The sequence below is a fragment of the Rattus norvegicus genome, chromosome 15 (assembly GCF_036323735.1).
Source record: "Rattus norvegicus strain BN/NHsdMcwi chromosome 15, GRCr8, whole genome shotgun sequence".
NCBI classification, from domain to species: domain Eukaryota; kingdom Metazoa; phylum Chordata; class Mammalia; order Rodentia; family Muridae; genus Rattus; species Rattus norvegicus.
Window position 1 is genome coordinate 59,113,929 of NC_086033.1, and position 17,779 is coordinate 59,131,707.

At 39.7% G+C, this 17,779-nt stretch overlaps 1 protein-coding gene across 9 annotated transcripts in view; it reads left to right on the forward strand.

The window, feature by feature from the left end:
- Enox1 (ecto-NOX disulfide-thiol exchanger 1) overlaps positions 1-17,779 on the forward strand; it is a 564,401-nt gene that overhangs the window by 189,410 nt on the left and 357,212 nt on the right. The window contains exon 5 of one of the 9 annotated variants that reach the window (XM_063274307.1): positions 16,382-16,458. The exons of the other annotated variants lie outside the window; for them this stretch is intronic. The gene's annotated coding sequence lies outside the window, so the exon portion shown is untranslated. The remainder of the gene's footprint in view (positions 1-16,381; positions 16,459-17,779) is intronic. 9 annotated transcript variants of the gene reach the window in all.

The window sequence follows — 17,779 nt, forward strand, 5'->3', positions numbered from 1 at the left end:
GGCCTCCAGTGGAAGGAGTGGACCAGATTAAAGGAGTTACCATCGTGCCTGGTTCTGCAACATGCTCTGTCCCAGGCTGACCTTGAACTCAGAGATATGTTTGCCTCTGTCTCTTGGGATTAAAGGCGAAGACTACCTTGCCTGGGCCTAAACTTTTTTGTGGTCACTAAGCTTCAAAATCTCTATGTCAAGATCCTGTAAGAAGCCTGTGTCTTCCGGCCTTAAGGTCTGGATCACAGGTGTTGCCTGCATTTCTGGATTGTAGTTCATTCCAGACGGAGTCGAACTGACAACCAGGAACAGCCATCACGCTACCTGAGAGAAGGTAATGATTAGCTTTTTTCTGGGCATGGTACACAGTAACTTATGAACTCAATTTCTTAAAACCATGTTTGAGTTTTCTATTTTTATTTATTAATCATTTTATTTGCTTACATTTCAAATGTTATCATCATCACCAGTCACCATTCCATGAGCCTCCCTCCCCATCCCTCCCCTTTGCCTCTAAGAAGATGCTCCCCATCCACCCACCCACTCCCACCTCACCTCTCTAGCATCCCCCTTCTCTGGGGCATCAAGTCTCCACAGGACTAAGCATAACGCCTTCCACTGATGCCAGATAAGGCAGTCCTTACTATATATGTACCTGGAGCCACGGACCTGCCCATGTTTACTCATTGGTTGGTGATTTAGTCCCTGGGAGCTCTGGAGGTCCAGTTAGTCGATACTGTTGTTCTTTCTATGGGGTTGCAGTCCCGTTCAGCTCCTTCAGCTTTTGCCTAACTCTTCCACTGGGGTCCCCAGGCTCAGTCCAATGGTTGGCTGTGAGTATCAACTTCTATCTTAGTCAGGTGCCAGCAGAACCTCTCAAATGATAGCCAGCCATACCCGGCTCCAGTCTGCAAGCACATCTTGGCACTATTGCCAAGGGACATCTGGAGTGTTTCAGTTTCTTATATACTATATAATAAAATGTATTATAAAAGAAAGCTGCTATGAACATAGTGAACATGTGTCCTTGTTATATGTTGGAGCATCTTTTGGGTATATGCCCAGGGGTGGTACAGCTGGGGCCTGAGGTAGTACTATGTCCAATTTTCCAAGGAACCGAAAATTCATTTCCAAAATGGTAGTTCCAGCTTGCTATCCCACCAGCAATGGAGGAGGGTTGCTCTTTGCCACGTCCTCTCTTGCATCTCCTGTTGCCTGAGTTCATGATCTTAGCTATTCTGACTGATGTGAGGTGGAATCTCAGGATTGTTTTGATTTCCCTGATGGCTAAGGATGCTGAACATTTCTTTAGGTGCTTCTCAGCCGTTAGAGATCCCTCAGTGGAGAATTTTTTGTTTAGCTCCATACCCCATTTTTTAATTGGGTTATTATGTTTTCTGGAGTCTAACTTCTTGAGTTCTTTGTATATTTTGGATATAAGGCCTCTATCAGTTGTAGGATTGGTAAAGATCTTTTCCCAATCTGTTGCTTGCTGTCTTGTCCTAATGACAGTGTCCTTTACCTTACAGAAGCTTTTCAGTTTCATGTGGTCCCACTTGTTAATTTTGATCTTAGAGCCTGAACCATTGGTGTTCTATTCAGGAATTTTTCCCTTATACCTACGTATTCAGCATACCTGGTTTTATGTGGAAATCCTTGATTCACTTGGACTTGAGCTTTGTACAAGAACATAAAAATGGACTAACTTGCATTCTTCTACATGCAGACCTGTAGTTAGACCACCACTATTTGGGGAAAATGTTGTCTTTTTCCCAATGTACGGTTTGGCTCCTTTGTCAAAGATCAGTTGACCATAGGTGTGTGGGTTTATTTCTAGGTTTTCAATTCTTTTTTTTTTCTTTTCTTTTCTTTTCTTTTCTTTTCTTTTCTTTTCTTTTTTTTTTTTTTCGGGGCTGGAGACCGAACCCAGGGCCTTGCTCTTCCTAGGCAAACACTCTACCACTGAGCTAAATCCCCAACCCCGAGTGATTTCTTTTTCTTTCTTTCTTTCTTTCTTTCTTTCTTTCTTTCTTTCTTTCTTTCTTTCTTTCTTTTTTTATTAACTTGAGTATTTCTTATTTACATTTCAAGTGTTATTCTCTTTCCCGGTTTCCCGGCCAATATCCCCCTAACCCCTCCCCCTCCCCTTCTTTATGGGTGTTCCCCTCCCCATCCTCCCCTCATTGCCGCCCTCCCCCCAACAATCACATTCACTGCGGGTTCAGTCTTAGCAGGACCCAGGGCTTCCCCTTACACTGGTGATCTTACTAGGATATTCAATGCTACCTATGAGGTCAGAGTCCAGGGTCAGTCCATGTATAGTCTTTAGGTCGTGGCTTAGTCCCTGGAAGCTCTAGTTGCTTGGCATTGTTGTTCATATGGGGTTTCGAGCCCCTTCAAGCTCTTCCAGTTCTTTCTCTGATTCCTTCAATGGGGGTCCTGTTCTCAGTTCAGTGGTTTGCTGCTGGCATTCGCCTCTGTATTTGCTGTATTCTGGCTGTGTCTCTCAGGAAAGATCTACATCCGGTTCCTGTCTGCCTGCACTTCTTTGCTTCATCCATCTTGTCTAATTGGATGGCTGTATATGTATGGGCCACATGTGGGGCAGGCTCTGAATGGGTGTTCCTTCTGTCTCTGTTTTAATCTTTGCCTCTCTATTCCCTGCCAAGGGCATTCTTGTTCCCCTTTTAAAGAAGAAGTGAAGCATTCACATTTTGATCATCCGTCTTGAGTTTCATTTGTTCTAGGCATCTAGAGTAATTCAAGCATTTGGGCTAATAGCCACTTATCAATGAATACATACCATGTGTGTTTTTCTGTGATTGGGTTACCTCACTCAGGATGATATTTTCCAGTTCCAACCATTTGCCTATGAATTTCATAAAGGCATTGTTTTTTATAGCTGAGTAATATTCCATTGTGTAAGTGTACCACATTTTCTGTATCCATTCCTCTGTTGAAGGGCATCTGGGTTCTTTCCAGCTTCTGGCTATTATACATAAGGCTGCGATGAACATAGTGGAGCACGTGTCTTTTTTATATGTTGGGGCATCTTGTGGGTATATGCCAAAGAGAGGTATAGCTGGATCCTCAGGCAGTTCAATGTCCAATTTTCTGAGGAACCTCCAGACTGATTTCCAGAATGGTTGTACCAGTCTGCAATCCCACCAACAATGGAGGAGTGTTCCTCTTTCTCCACATCCTCGCCAGCATTTGCTGTCACCTGAGTTTTTGATCTTCGCCATTCTCACTGGTGTGAGGTGAAATCTCAGGGTCGTTTTGATTTGCATTTCCCTTATGACTAAAGATGTTGAACATTTCTTTAGGTGTTTCTCAGCCATTCGGCATTCCTCAGCTGTGAATTCTTTGTTTAGCTCTGAACCCCATTTTTTAATAGGGTTATTTGTCTCCCTGCGGTCTACCTTCTTGAGTTCTTTGTATATTTTGGATATAAGGCCTCTATCTGTTCTAGGATTGGTAAAGATCTTTTCCCAATCTGTTGGTTGCCGTTTTGTCCTAACCACAGTGTCCTTTGCCTTACAGAAGCTTTTCAGTTTCATGAGATCCCATTTGTCGATTCTTGATCTTAGAGCATAAGCCATTGGTGTTTTGTTCAGGAAATTTTTTCCAATGCCCATGTGTTCGAGATGCTGCCCTAGTTTTTCTTCTATTAGTTTGAGTGTATCTGGTTTGATGTGGAGGTCCTTGATTCACTTGGACTTAAGCTTTGTACAGGGTGATAAGCATGGATCGATATGCATTCTTCTACATGCTGACCTCCAGTTGAACCAGCACCATTTGCTGAAAATGCTATCTTTTTTCCATTGGATGGTTTTGGCTCCTTTGTCAAAAATCAAGTGATCATAGGTGTGTGGGTTCATTTCTGGGTCTTGAATTCTAATGAATTCTATTCCACTCGTCTATCTGTCTGTCTCTATACCAACACCATGCAGTTTTTATCACTATTGCTCTGTAATACTGCTTGAGTTCAGGGATAGTGATTCCCCAAGAAGTCCTTTTATTGTTGAGGATAGTTTTAGCTATCCTGGGATTTTTGTTATTCCAGATGAATTTGCAAATTGTTCTATCTAACTCTTTGAAGAAATGGATTGGTATTTTGATGGGAATTGCATTGAATCTGTAGATCGCTTTTGGTAAAATGGCCATTTTTACTATATTAATCCTGCTAATCCATGAGCATGGGAGATCTTTCCATCTTCTGAGGTCTTCTTCAATTTCTTTCTTCAGAGTCTTGAAGTTCTTATTGTACAGATTTTTTACTTGCTTGGTTAAAGTCACACTGAGGTACTTTATAGTATTTGGGTCTATTATAAAGGGTGTCGTTTCCCTAATTTCTTTCTTGGCTTGTTTCTCTTTTGTGTAGAGGAAGGCTACTGATTTATTTGAGTTAATTTTATACCCAGCCACTTTGCTGAAGTTGTTTATCAGCTTTAGTAGTTCTCTGGTGGAACTTTTGGGCTCACTTAATTATACTATCATATCATCTGCCAATAGTGATATTTTGACTTCTTCTTTTCCGATCTGTATCCCCTTGACCTCCTTTTGTTGTCTGATTGCTCTGGCTAGAACTTCAAGAACTATATTGAATAAGTAGGGAGAGAGTGGGCAGCCTTGTCTAGTCCCTGATTTTAGTGGGATTGCTTCAAGTTTCTCTCCATTTAGTTTAATGTTAGCAACTGGTTTGCTGTATATGGCTTTTACTATGCTTAGGTATGGGCCTTGAATTCCTATTCTTTCCAGGACTTTTATCATGAAGAGGTGTTGAATTTTGTCAAATGCCTTCTCAGCATCTAATGAAATGATCATGTGGTTTTGTTCTTTCAGTTTGTTTATATAATGGATCATGTTGATGGTTTTCCGTATATTAAACCATCCCTGCATGCCTGGGATGAAGCCTACTTGATCATGGTGGATGATTGTTTTGATGTGCTCTTGGATTCGGTTTGCCAGAATTTTATTGAGTATTTTTGCATCGATATTCATAAGGGAAATTGGTCTGAAGTTCTCTTTCTTTGTTGAGTCTTTGTGTGGTTTAGGTATAAGAGTAATTGTGGCTTCATAGAAGGAATTCGGTAGTGATCCATCTGTTTCAATTTTGTGGAATATTTTGGATAGTATTGGTATGAGGTCTTCTATGAAGGTCTGATAGAATTCTTCACTAAACTTGTCTGGACCTGGACTCTTTTTGGTTGGGAGACCTTTAATGACTGCTTCTATTTCCTTAGGAGTTATGGGGTTGTTTAACTGGTTATCTGTTCCTGATTTAACTTCAGTACCCGGTATCTGTCTAGGAAATTGTCCATTTCCTGCAGATTTTCAAGTTTTGTTGAATATAGGCTTTTATACTAAGATCTGATGTTTTTTTGAATTTCCTCTGATTCTGTAGTTATGTCTCCGTTTTCATTTCTGATTTTGTTAATTTGGACACACTCTCTGTGTCCTCTCGTTAGTTTGGATAAGGGTTTATCTATCTTGTTGATTTTCTCAAAGAATCAACTTTTGGTTCTGTTGATTCTTTCTATGGTCCTTTTTGTTTCTACTTGGTTGATTTCGGCTCTGAGTTTGATTATTTCCTGCCTTCTACTCCTCCTGGGTGTATTTGCTTCTTTTTGTTCTAGAGCTTTTAGGTGTGCTGTCAAGCTGCTGACATATGCTCTTTCCTGTTTCTTTTTGAAGGCACTCAGAGCTATGAGTTTTCCTCTTAGCACAGCTTTCATTATGTCCCATAAGTTTGGGTATGTTGTACCTTCATTTTCATTAAATTCTAAGAAGTCTTTAATTTCTTTCTTTATTTCCTTGACCAGGTTATCATTGAGTAGGGCATTGTTCAACTTCCATGTATATGTGGGCGTTCTTCCCTTATTGTCATTGAAGACCAGCTTTAGGCCATGGTGGTCTGATAGCACGCATGGGATTATTTCTATCTTTCTGTACCTGTTGAGGCCCGTTTTTTGACCAACTATATGGTTAATTTTGGAGAAAGTACCATGAGGAGCTGAGAAGAATGTATATCCTTTTGCTTTAGGATAGAATGTTCTATAAATATCTGTTAAGTCCATTTGGTTCATGACTTCTCTTAGTCTGTCTACATCTCTGTTCAATTTCTGTTTCCATGATCTGTCCATTGTTGAAAGTGGGGTGTTGAAATCTCCTACTGTTATTGTGTGAGGTTCAATGTGTGCTTTGAGCTTTAGTAAGGTTTCTTTTACGTATGTAGGTGCCCTTGTATTTGGGGCATAGATATTTAGGATTGAGAGTTCATCTTGGTGGATTTTTCCTTTGATGAATATGAAGTGTCCTTACTTATCTTTTTTGATGACTTTTAGTTGAAAATTGATTTTATTTGATATTAGAATGGCTACTCCAGCTTGCTTCTTCTGACCATTTGCCTGGAAAGTTGTTTTCCAGCCTTTCACTCTAAGGTAGTGTCTGTCTTTGTCTCTGAGGTGTGTTTCCTGTAGGCAGCAGAATGCAGGGTCCTTGTTGCGTATCCAGTTTGTTAATCTATGTCTTTTTATTGGGGAGTTGAGGCCATTGATGTTGAGAGATATTAAGGAATAGTGATTATTGCTTCCTGTCATATTCATATTTGGATGTGAGGTTATGTTTGTGTGCTTTTCTTCTCTTTGTTTTGTTGCCAAGACGATTAGTTTCTTGCTTCTGCCAGGGTATAGCTTGCCTCCTTATGTTGGGCTTTACCATTTATTATCCTTTGTAGCGCTGGAATTGTAAAAAGATATTGTGTAAATTTGGTTTTGTCATGGAATATCTTGGTTTCTCCATCTATGTTAATTGATAGTTTTGCAGGATACAGCAACCTGGGCTGGTGTTTGTGTTCTCTTAGGGTCTGTATGACATCAGTCCAGGATCTTCTGGCCTTCATAGTCTCTGGCGAAAAGTCTGGTGTGATTCTGATAGGTCTGCCTTTATATGTTACGTGACCTTTTTCCCTTACTGCTTTTAATATTCTTTCTTTATTTTGTGCGTTTGGTGTTTTGACTGTTATGTGACGGGAGGTGTTTCTTTTCTGGTCCAATCTATTTGGAGTTCTGTAGGGTTCTTGTATGCTTATGGGTATCTTTTTCTTTAGGTTAGGGAAGTTTTCTTCTATGATTTTGTTGAAGATATTTACTGGTCCTTTGATCTGGGAGTCTTCACTCTCTTCTATACCTATTATCCTTAGGTTTGATCTTCTCTTTGAGTCCTGGATTTCCTGTATGTTTTGGACCAGTACCTTTTCCCGCTTTACATTATCTTTAACAGTTGAGTCGATGATTTCTATGGAACCTTCTGCTCCTGAGATTCTCTCTTCTATCTCTTGTATTCTATTGGTGAAGCTTGTATCTACGGCTCCTTGTCTCTTCTTTTGGCTTTCTGTATCCAGGGTTGTTTCCATGTGTTCTTTCTTGATTGCTTCTATTTCCATTTTTAATTTCTTCGACTGTTTGATTTTGTTTTCCTGGAATTCTTTCAGGGATTTTTGTGATTCCTCTCTGTAGGCTTCTAATGTTTATTTATGTTTTCCTGTGTTTCTCTAAGGGAGTTCTTCATGTCTTTCTTGAAGTCCTCCAGCATCATGATCAAATATGATTTTGAAACTGGATCTTGCTTTTCTGGTTTGTTTGGATAATCCGTGTTTGCTTTGGTGGGAGAATTGGGCTCCAATGATGCCATGTAGTCTTGATTTCTGTTGCTTGGGTTCCTGCACTTGCCTCTCGCCATCAGATTATCTCTAGTGTTACTTTCTTCTGCTATTTCTGACAGTGGCTAGACTGTCCTATAAGCCTGTGTGTCAGGAGTGCTGTAGAGCTGTTTCCCTGTTTTCTTTCAGCCAGTTATGGGAACAGAGTGTTCTGCTTTCGGGCGTGTAGTTTTTCCTATCTACAGGTCTTCAGCTGTTCCTGTGGGCCTGTGTCTTGAGTTCACCAGGCAGGTCGCTTGGAGCAGGAAGGTTTGTCTTACCTGTGATCCCAAGGCTCAAGTTTACTCGTGGGGTGTTGCTTATGAGCTCTCCGCGGGGGCAGCAACCAGGAAGATCTGCGCTGCCCTTTCTGGGAGCTTTCCTGCACCAGGGTTCTAGATGGCATTTGGTGTTTTCCTCTGGAATCTGTAATGTGGGCAGAGTGTAGTCTCTTCTGGTTTCCCAGGCATGTCTGCCTCTCTGAAGGTTTAGCTCTCCCTCCCATGGGATTTGGGTGCAGAGAACTGTTTATCAGGTTCCGGGGGTGTCTCAGATGCAGGGGACCTTCTGCTCCTGTGTGCTTATCTCCAGGAACCCAGAGGCCATATACAGTTTCCTCTTGGGCCAGGGATGTGGGCAGGGGTGGGCAGTGTTGTTGGTCTCTTCCGCTCTGCAGTCTCAGGAGTGCCCACCTATCTAGGCGGTGAGCTCTCTCTCCCACAGGGTTTGGGAGCAGTGAGCTGCTGCGGGCAGGGATCCGCGAGTTTGGGAATCCTGCTAAAAACCGGAAGTCTAGGTTTTCAGTTCTATTGCACTGATCTATCTCTCTGTCTCTGTACCAATACCCTATAGTTTTTATCACTATTGCTCTGTAATTCAGCTTGATGTTAGGGATGGTGATTTCCCCCAGAAGTTCTTTTATTATTGAGAATCATTTTTAATATCCTGAGTTTTTTGTTATTCCAAATGAATTGAGAATTGCTCTTTCTAATTCTAGGAAAAATTGAGTTGGAATTTTGTTGGGGATTGCATTGAATCTGTAGATTGCTTTTGTTAAGATGGTCATTTTTACTCTGTTAATCCTGCCAATCCATGAGCATGGGAGATCTTTCCATCTTCTGAGGTCTTCAATTTCTTTCTTCAAAGACTTGATGTTCTTGTCATACAGATCTTTCACTTGCTCGGTTACAATCTCACCAAGATATTTTATATTATTTGTGACTATTGTGAAGTGTGTAATTTCCCTAATTTCTTTCTCAGACTGTTTATCCTTTGTGTAGAGGATGTCTTTTGATTTGTTTCAGTTAATTTTGTATCCAGTCACTTTCCTGAAGTTGTTTGTCAGCTGTAGGAGTTCTCTGGTAGAATTTTTGAGTCACTTATGTATCCTATCTTATTATTTGCAAATAGTGATACCTTGACTTCTTTCTTTCCAGTTTGTATCCCTTTGACCTCCTTATGTTGTTTAAGTGCTTTAGCTAGAACTTTGAGTACGATATTGAATAGATAGGGAATCTTGTCCCTGATTTTAGTGGGATTGCTTCAAGTTTCTACACTTTTAATTTGATGTTGGCTGTTGGTTTGTTGTATATTGCTTTTTTAAAATGGTTAAGTTTGGGCCTTGAATTGGGGAACTTTTCAAGACTTTTATGATGAAGGAGTGTTGTATTTTGTCATAGGATTTTTCAGCATCTAATCATATGATCATGTGATTTTTTTCAGTTTTTTTATGTATAGTGGATTAAATTGATGGATTTTCGTATATTGAACCATCCCTGAGTCCCTGGGATGAAGCCTACTTGATCATGGTGAATGCTTATTTTGATGAGTTCTTGGATTCGGTTTGCGAAAGTTTTATTGAGTAGTTTTGCATCAATATTCATGTGATATTGGTCTGATGTTTGCTTTCTTTGTTGGGCTTTGGTGTGGTTTAGGTGTCAGTGTAACTGGCTTCATAGAATGAATTACGTAGTGTTCCTTCTGTTGCTACTTTGTGGGATAGTCTGAGGAGTATTGTATTAGGTCTTCTTTGAAGGTCTGATAGAATTTTGCACTAAAATCATCTGGGCTTGTTGTTGTTATTGTTGTTGAGAGATTTTTAATGACTGCTTCTAGTTTCTTAGGGGCTATGGGACTGTTTCGACGGTTTATCTGATCCTGATTTAACTTTGGTACCTGGTGTCTGTCTAGAAAATTGTCCATTTCCACCAGATTTTTCAGTTTTGTTGAGTATAGGCTTTTGTAGTAGGACCTGATAATTTTTTAAATTTCTCAGTTTCAATTCTTACGTCTCCCTTTTCAATTCTGATTTTGTTAATTTGGATGCTGGTCTCTATACACTTTAGTTAGTTTGACTAAGGGTTTATCTGTCTTGTTGATTTTCTCAAAGAACCAGCTCCTGGTTTTGTTGACTCTGTGTATATTTCTCTTTGTTTTTAATTGGTTGATTTCAGCTCTGAGTTTAATTATTTCCTGCTGTCTACTCCTATTGGATGTATTTGCTTCTTTTCTTTTTAGAAATTCTCAGATGTGTTGTTAATTTGCTAGTGAATGCTCTCTCCAGTTTCTTTATGAAGGTACTCAGTGCTATGAATTTTCCTCTTAGCACTGCTTTTATCATGTCCCATAAGTTTGGGTAGGCTGTGCCTTCATTTTCCTCAAATTTCAGTCAGTCTTTAATTTCTTTATTTCTTCCCTAACCAAGTTATCATTGAGTCGAGAGTTATTCAGTTTCCGTGTGTATGTGGGGTTTCTTTTGTGTTTGTTGTTCTTGAAGACCAGTCTGTGATGATCATATAGGGATTATTTAGATCTTTCTATTTCTTTTGAGGCTTCTTTTGTGTTTGATTATATGCTCAATTTTAAAGACAATATTATGAAGTACTAAGAAGAAGGTATGTTTTTTGTTTTATGTTGAAATTTTCTATAACTATTTGTTAAATGCTTTTGGTTCATAACTTCTGTTAGTCTCTGTATGTCTTTGTTTAGTTTCTGTTTCCAGGATCTGTCCATTTCTGGGAGTGGGTGTTGAATTCTCCCAGTATTATTGTGTGAGGATCAATACTTGGTTTGAGCTGTAGTGACGTTTCTTTTACAAACGTAGTTCCCTTGCATTTTGTCCATTGATTTTCAGAATTAAAAGTTCATCTTGGTAGTTTTTTTCTTAGATGAATATGAAGTCTTCTTCCCCATCTCTTTTGATTACTTTTGATTAAAAGTCTATTTTATTGGATATGAGAATGGCTACTCCAGCTTGTTTCCTGGGACTCTTTGCTTGAATTTTTTTTTCCAGCCTTTTAGTCTGAAGTAGTGCCTGTCTTTGTCACTGATGTGTGTTTGTTGTGTGCAAAACAAAACTCTGGCTCCTGTTTATGTATCCAGTCTGTTATTACATTTCTGTTTATTGGAGAACTGAGTCTATTAATGTTGAGAGACATTAAAGGTCAATGATTGTTGGTTCCTGTTATTTTTCTTGTTAGTGGTGGTATTATGTTTATGTGGTTCTCTTCTTTTGGGTTTGTTCTAAGATGATTAAGTTTTAGGTTTTTCTTAGCTGTAGTTTTTCCTCCTTCTATTGTAGCTTTTCTTCTACTATGCTCTGTAGGGCTGGATTAGTGGAAGGATATTGTTTAAATTTCGTTTATGTCATAGAATATCTTGGTTTCTCCATCTATGCTAATTGAGAGTTTTGCTGGGTATAGTAGCCTGGGCTCGAATTTGTGTTCTCTTAAGGTCTGTATGACATCTGTCCAGGATCTTCTGGCTTTTAAAGTCTCTGTTGAGAAGTCTGGTGTAATTCTGATAGGTCTGCCTTTATATGTTACTTGACCTTTTTCCCTTACTGCTTTTAATATTCTTTCTTTGTTTTGTGCATTTGGTGTTTTGACTATTATGTGACGGGAGGAGTTTCTTTTCTGGTCCAATCTATTTGGAGTTCTTTAGGCTTCTTGTATGTTTATGGGCATCTCTTTCTTTAGGTTAGGGAAGTTTTCTTCTATGATTTTGTTGAAGATATTTACTGGCCCTTTAGGTTGGGAATCTTCGTTCTCTTCTATACCTATTACCCTTAGGTTTGATCTTCTCATTGTGTCCTGGATTTCCTGGATGTTTTAGGTTAGGAGTTTTTTGTGCTTTACATTTTCTTTGACTATTTTGTCAAGGTTTTCTATGGTATTTTCTGACCCCGAGATTCTCTCTTCTATCTCTTGTATTCTGTTGGTGATGCTTGCATCTATGACTCCTGATCTGTTCCCTAGGTTTTCTATCTCCAGGGTTCTCCCACTTTGTGATTTTATTGTTTCTATTTCCATTTTTAGATCCTGGATGGTTTTGTTCAATTCCTTCACTGTTTTCTTGTGTTTTCCTGTAATTTTTTAAGGTTTGTGTGTGTGTGTGTGTGTGTGTGTGTGTGTGTTTCCTCTTTAAGGCTTTCTACTTGTTTACCTGTGTTGTCTTGTATTTCTTTAAGGGAGTTATTTATGTCCTTCTTAAAGTCCTCTATCATCTTCATGAGATGGAATTTTAGGTCAGAATCTTGCTTTTTAGGTATGAGGGTGTATCCAGGGATTGCTGTGGTGGGAGAACTGGGTTCTGATGTGGTCAAGTAGCCTTGGTTTCTGCTGCTTATGTTCTTGAGCTTGCCTCCTGCCATCTGGTTATCTCTGGTGTTAACTGACCTAGCTGGCTCTGACTGGATCCTGTCCCTTCTGTGAGCTTGGTGATGGTGGACCTCCTGGGATTCCAGCTGTCTCTGGGTATGGGAGGGAGACTGGAGCACCCACTCTACCCTGGTCAAGTGTGGGCCTAATGGAAGATATATCTCTGTCACATCAGGGAGGATCTTGAGTTTTCTTAAGAAGTTAACCAATGAATGTACATGAAAGAAAGGAAACTACCACAGCATTCACAATATTATTGTATAACCAGGTTCATTTGGGGAGCATGTGATGGTGGAGGGCCGTGGTATGAAGCTGAGTACAGCTTGTTTGCTCCTGCTAGACAGTCCACAGTAGAGGAAGAACAGTGTGGAAAGATTGTTCCTATTCTGGTAAAGTGGTTTCAGTTTTTAGTCAAAATAATTTAAATAGACATTCCTCTGATAGCTAAAAGCATTGAATACTTTAAAATATTTATTGTCCTCTTTTGCTTCTTTTAAGAAATGTATGTTCAGTTCACTAGTCCATTTATTGATTGGAAGATTAGGATTCTCTGTCGTTTTTCACAATTCTTTATGTATCCTCCATACTAATCCAGGTCTGAGGAGTAGCTGGCAAAGAGGTTTCCATTCCATAGAGCGTCTGTTCACTGTGCTGACAATTTCCTTTGTTGTGTAGAAGCTTTTACATTTACACAATCCTATTTGTCTGATATTTCCCTCATTACGGAACCCTTTCTCAAAAGATTTCTCCTATGCTCCTATGTTAATATGTCATACCCCAATTGTTTCAGCCTCCCCTGCTCTATACTCTGGCCTTTGATCCATTCAGAACTGAGCTCCTTACAGAGCGAGAGATGCAGATCTGCCTTCATTCTTCAAGTGCAGATCCAGTTTCCCAAGAAATGTTTGTTAGGAAGGATGCTCCTTCTCCAACCTGTGTTTCTGACACTATTGCCAAATGAGGTGGGTGTAGCCATGTAGTTTATTTCTGGATCCTCTTTTTACATATTTCCCTGGCCTGCAAGTCTCTTTCTGGTTTAGTACCACGGAGTCTGTTATTTGACTCTGTAGTATGTTGGCATTGTCTAACTATCCTAGAGTTTTGTGTTTCCATATGGATTTTAGAATTGATTTTTCTAGTAACATAAGGAGTATTGTTGGAATATATGTGCATTGAATATATATGACAATCTTCTTAATGAATACATTTCCACAACGTTGACCCTGACATCTTTCCATCCTCTTCAGTTGCTTTCTTCAGTGTCTTCAAGGTTACATGGTAGAGGTCTCCTTCCTCTTTCCTTAGGCTTCTTCATGAGCATTTGGCTTCCTTTCTGAAGGTACAGTAAACCGGGTGTCCTTCCTATCTTCTCTCACAGCAAACTTATTGGTATATAGAAAATGCTGACTTTTGTATGTTCATCTGGCATCTTCTTCCTCACTGAATACTTTAGTCTCCCTGTGGGATATGTAGAGTGGTGACGTCTAAGGTCATGCCATCTGCTCCTTGACTTCTTCCCTTTCTCTTTGTATCCCTTCAATTTCTTCCTCTTACTGCTTTAGGTCAGACGTCAAGTACATATTGAAGGACGGGAATTTTTTTCTCATTCTAGATTTCAAAAGAAATGCTTGGTGTCCCAGTATTTACTAGAAAGGTGACCGTGCTTATTTTAATATGGCCCTCACTATGTTTAGATCTATATCTTCTGTACTAGTGTTTTCAGAACTTTACCTGGACTGTCATTCAATGTCTTCTCTGTTTCTACTGAGATGCTTGTGTGATTTTCTCAGTTTATTAGATTTATTGACTTAAAGAGAGAGAACGAACCTCATGTCCCTGAGATGATGTAGCACATTCGTGATGTATTCTTAATGTCAGTTTGCAAGTATTTCATTGAGAATTTTTATGTCTATAGTCACCAGAGAAATTTCTCTGGTTTTTTTTCCCTTTTTATGTCTTTATCTGGCTTAGGGGATATAGTTTAATAATAACTTTGCAGGATGAATTTGGTAGTGTTCCTTCCTGTTGTAATTTTCAAAACAGTTAAAAGAAGTCTTAGTTCTTCCTTCAGAGGTTAGTGTAATCCACCAATCAAACTTGTCCTGAACTTTTCTTTGTGGGAGACTTTTAAAATACCGTTGCATTTTCATTGCTTGTCCTTAACCATCTGTTTAAATTGTTTATAATTTCTTGAACGTATTTCGTAAGTCATACTTGTTTAGGAATTTGTCTAACTCATTTAGATTTTTTTGGCTTTGGAGAATATAAGATTTTAAAGAATTGCCCCATAAATCTTTGAATTTCATTAGAAGTCTGTTTTTGTAACCCCCTTGTCATGCGTAATTTCGTTACTGTGCACCTTTACTCTTGTTTTGTTTAGTTTTACTAGGAATTTGGGAACCATGGTCATCTTTTCAAAAGGCCAACTCTTTTATTGGCTGAGTTTCTGCATTGTTCTTTTAGTCTCTGTTTTATTCATTTCCCCCTCAGTCTATTATTGATTGCCACCTCCTACATTTAGGCCGGGCTGCTTCCTCCTCCTCTTCCTCCTCTTCTTCCTCCTCCTCTTTCTCTTCCTCCTCTTTCTCTTCCTCCTCTTTCTCTTCCTCCTCTTTCTCTTCCTCCTCCTCTTTCTCTTCCTCCTCCTCCAACCTTACATTGCATGGCTATATTATTTATTCAGCATTTTTTTTTTAATGAGAGTACTCAGAGCTGTGACTTCCCACTTAGAACTAACTGCCTTAGCTGTATCTGCGAGGCTGCTCTCGTTTTTACTTGGTTCTAGGCATTTAACATTTCCCCTCTCGTTTAGTCAATGATCCTGTATTCTGCGGTTGGGCGTGGTGGCAAAGGCCTCTAATTCTGGCACTTGGGAGGCAGAGGCAGAGGCAGATGGATCTCTCTGAGTTTGAGATCAGCCTGGTCTATGTAGTCCAGGACAGTCAGAACTACATAGTAAGATCTTGTTTCAAAAAACAAACAGAAAGGGAAGGGGTAGTGAATTGTTCTACTACAAGCATTTTGTTGCTGCTGCTGCTGCTTCTCTTGCTGATAAGAAAGGGATTGCTTTTCTCATTTTTTTTATATTTCTTAATACTTTTTTGTGCCCCAGAGTATGATCAGTTTTAGAGAGTAGATAGTGAGAAGAATGTGCCCCCTCTGTTGGATGGACTATTCTGCAAATATGTGTGCAAATTCAGCTAACCTTTGGTATAATTTATCTTTCAAGCTGTTGGGTTTGGTTTTGGCAGTTTTTCATTCAATTAGAGTTATTACAATGTCTTAAGGAGATTGGCATTAAACAGTGGCAGCAACAAACAAGAAAACAACAACCACACAGCCAGACACAATACAGACACCAGCAGATCGCAGGGAGCCCAAACCCAGTGTAGAGTCTTCATCACAGCTCCTACTTCTATGGCTTGAGGAAGAGGGGGAAGAAAGACCATAGAGACAAAGCACCAGGAAGTCTGTGTGAAATAGTCTCTCCCAGAAAGGACCACACCAATAGGAGAACAGAAGGAGAAGTGGCATCTTTCAGGGATGAGCCCCCTTTTTGGTTGTCCAATGCAGACTAATCAGTCTTGAAACCATATACATACCACCAACAAGAACAGGCCCAGGAGGTTGTATTGATATTTATTTGTGCACAGACATACACACATGTAACAATAACCAAGAAAAGAGGCCATTAGCTTAAGAGTGAGTGTCAGGGGAGGGGCCTGAGGAGGGAAGGAAGAGGGAAGAGTGATGTAATTCTATTACAATGAAATACATATTAAAAATGAAAAGCACTTTTCCATTGTTGCTGTGTCACCTCTCTCACCTTTCACACCTTTTATTGCTTTATGAAATTGAGAGCCTACTATTTGGTATATGTTCAGTTTTCTCTCTTTTGGTAAATGTAGTGCAGTGACTTGAGGGGTATTTTATCAGACATGGTATAACTATAGCAGCTTATTGGTGTCTCCTGTTTGCACAGAGGCTGAGTTTTAGCTTCTGACTCTCAGTGTTTGGTTCTCTTTACCAGTATTGCCCAGTGCATTTCTGAAAGGAGATGGCCAGACCCTGATTTCCATTTCACTTCGTCAGTTTGTCCCTTACTTGGTGAGTTGGAGCATTTGCATTTAAGGTTACTGTCGAGATGGGTTTGCTATTTCCTAGGGTTGCTTTGTTCTGAGTTCATTTTCAGGTTGTTTGAATTATTGGTAGCTGTTTTCTTCTGCCACTTTTAGTATTAGAGGTTTACTGGATTGGGAATTATGACCCACTCAAGGCTTCTCTGCTCACCTATCCCTTTCAATATCTGTAGACTTCCCTATTCTGTTGTGCATGAAACCGTCTTCCTTTTTTCTCTGTGTATAATATCCCTTTATATATCTTCTTCACTGTTGGTGTGGTTTTCATAAACTGACTTTATGTGTGCTTGTCTTCTAGTACTTTTATTTTTCAATGATTTTAAGTGGTAATTTTCCTGGGTATCATGGTCTTTGTTGACAGGGCTTAACATATATCATTCTATGCTTTCCTGGCTGTTAGGGTTGCTGATGAGAAATCTTGTTACTGTGATGAATTTCTCTTGCAGGTGAGTTGGTGGTTTTCCCTTTTAGTTTTGAATATTCTTTCTTTTTTTCTTTTTAATTTGTTGCCTGATTTTTCAAAGATGCTTTTCCTATGATGGGTCATAGAGAAGTTCTTCTCCAGTCATGTCTGTTTAGAGGCTCGTTTCTTTCTGTGTTTGGCGATTTTCTTCTCTCACTTTGTTCAGTGAATTTCTTGCCTTTAGACTTCATCTCCGTCTTCCCTCCTTGTGCAGTGGGTGGTTTTTATGTGTTCAGAGTAGACCCTAATTAGATCAAGGAAGTAGGGATCCATCAAGGACTGGCAGGAGCTAACAGTGTGGACAGAAAGGAGGAACAGTAGCCTGGCTTAGAAAGGGGGAAGGTGAGTGGGAAGGGGAACTTTGAGAGGCCATCGAAGTGCTTCGGATGTAAGTGATGGATGGATTCTAAAGAATACACTCACGTTTAAGGACATAAAGCTCATCAGTGTCCATTAACTGTTTCTCGGAGTTTGATTTTACAGCATAGCAGCATTCTCCCAGTGGCTTTTTGAAATATAAATGTTTACTATCTACACGCGCTGTGAGCACATGGGACTTGACAGACCATACCTGTGGATAACAGACATCATAAAAATCACTTTGTGGGTTGGGGATTTAGCTCAGTGGTAGAGCGCTTGCCTAGGAAGTGCAAGGCCCTGGGTTCGATCCCCAGCTCCGAAAAAAAAAAAAAAAAGAACCAAAAAAAAAAAATCACTTTGTACTGTCTACCCTGCCCAGCCTTGTCATTCCAAAGTCAGACCTTTCGATAGCCAGCACTAACAGATACGCCTTGGCTTTTGAGTGAAATGTGTCTAGTCTCATCAG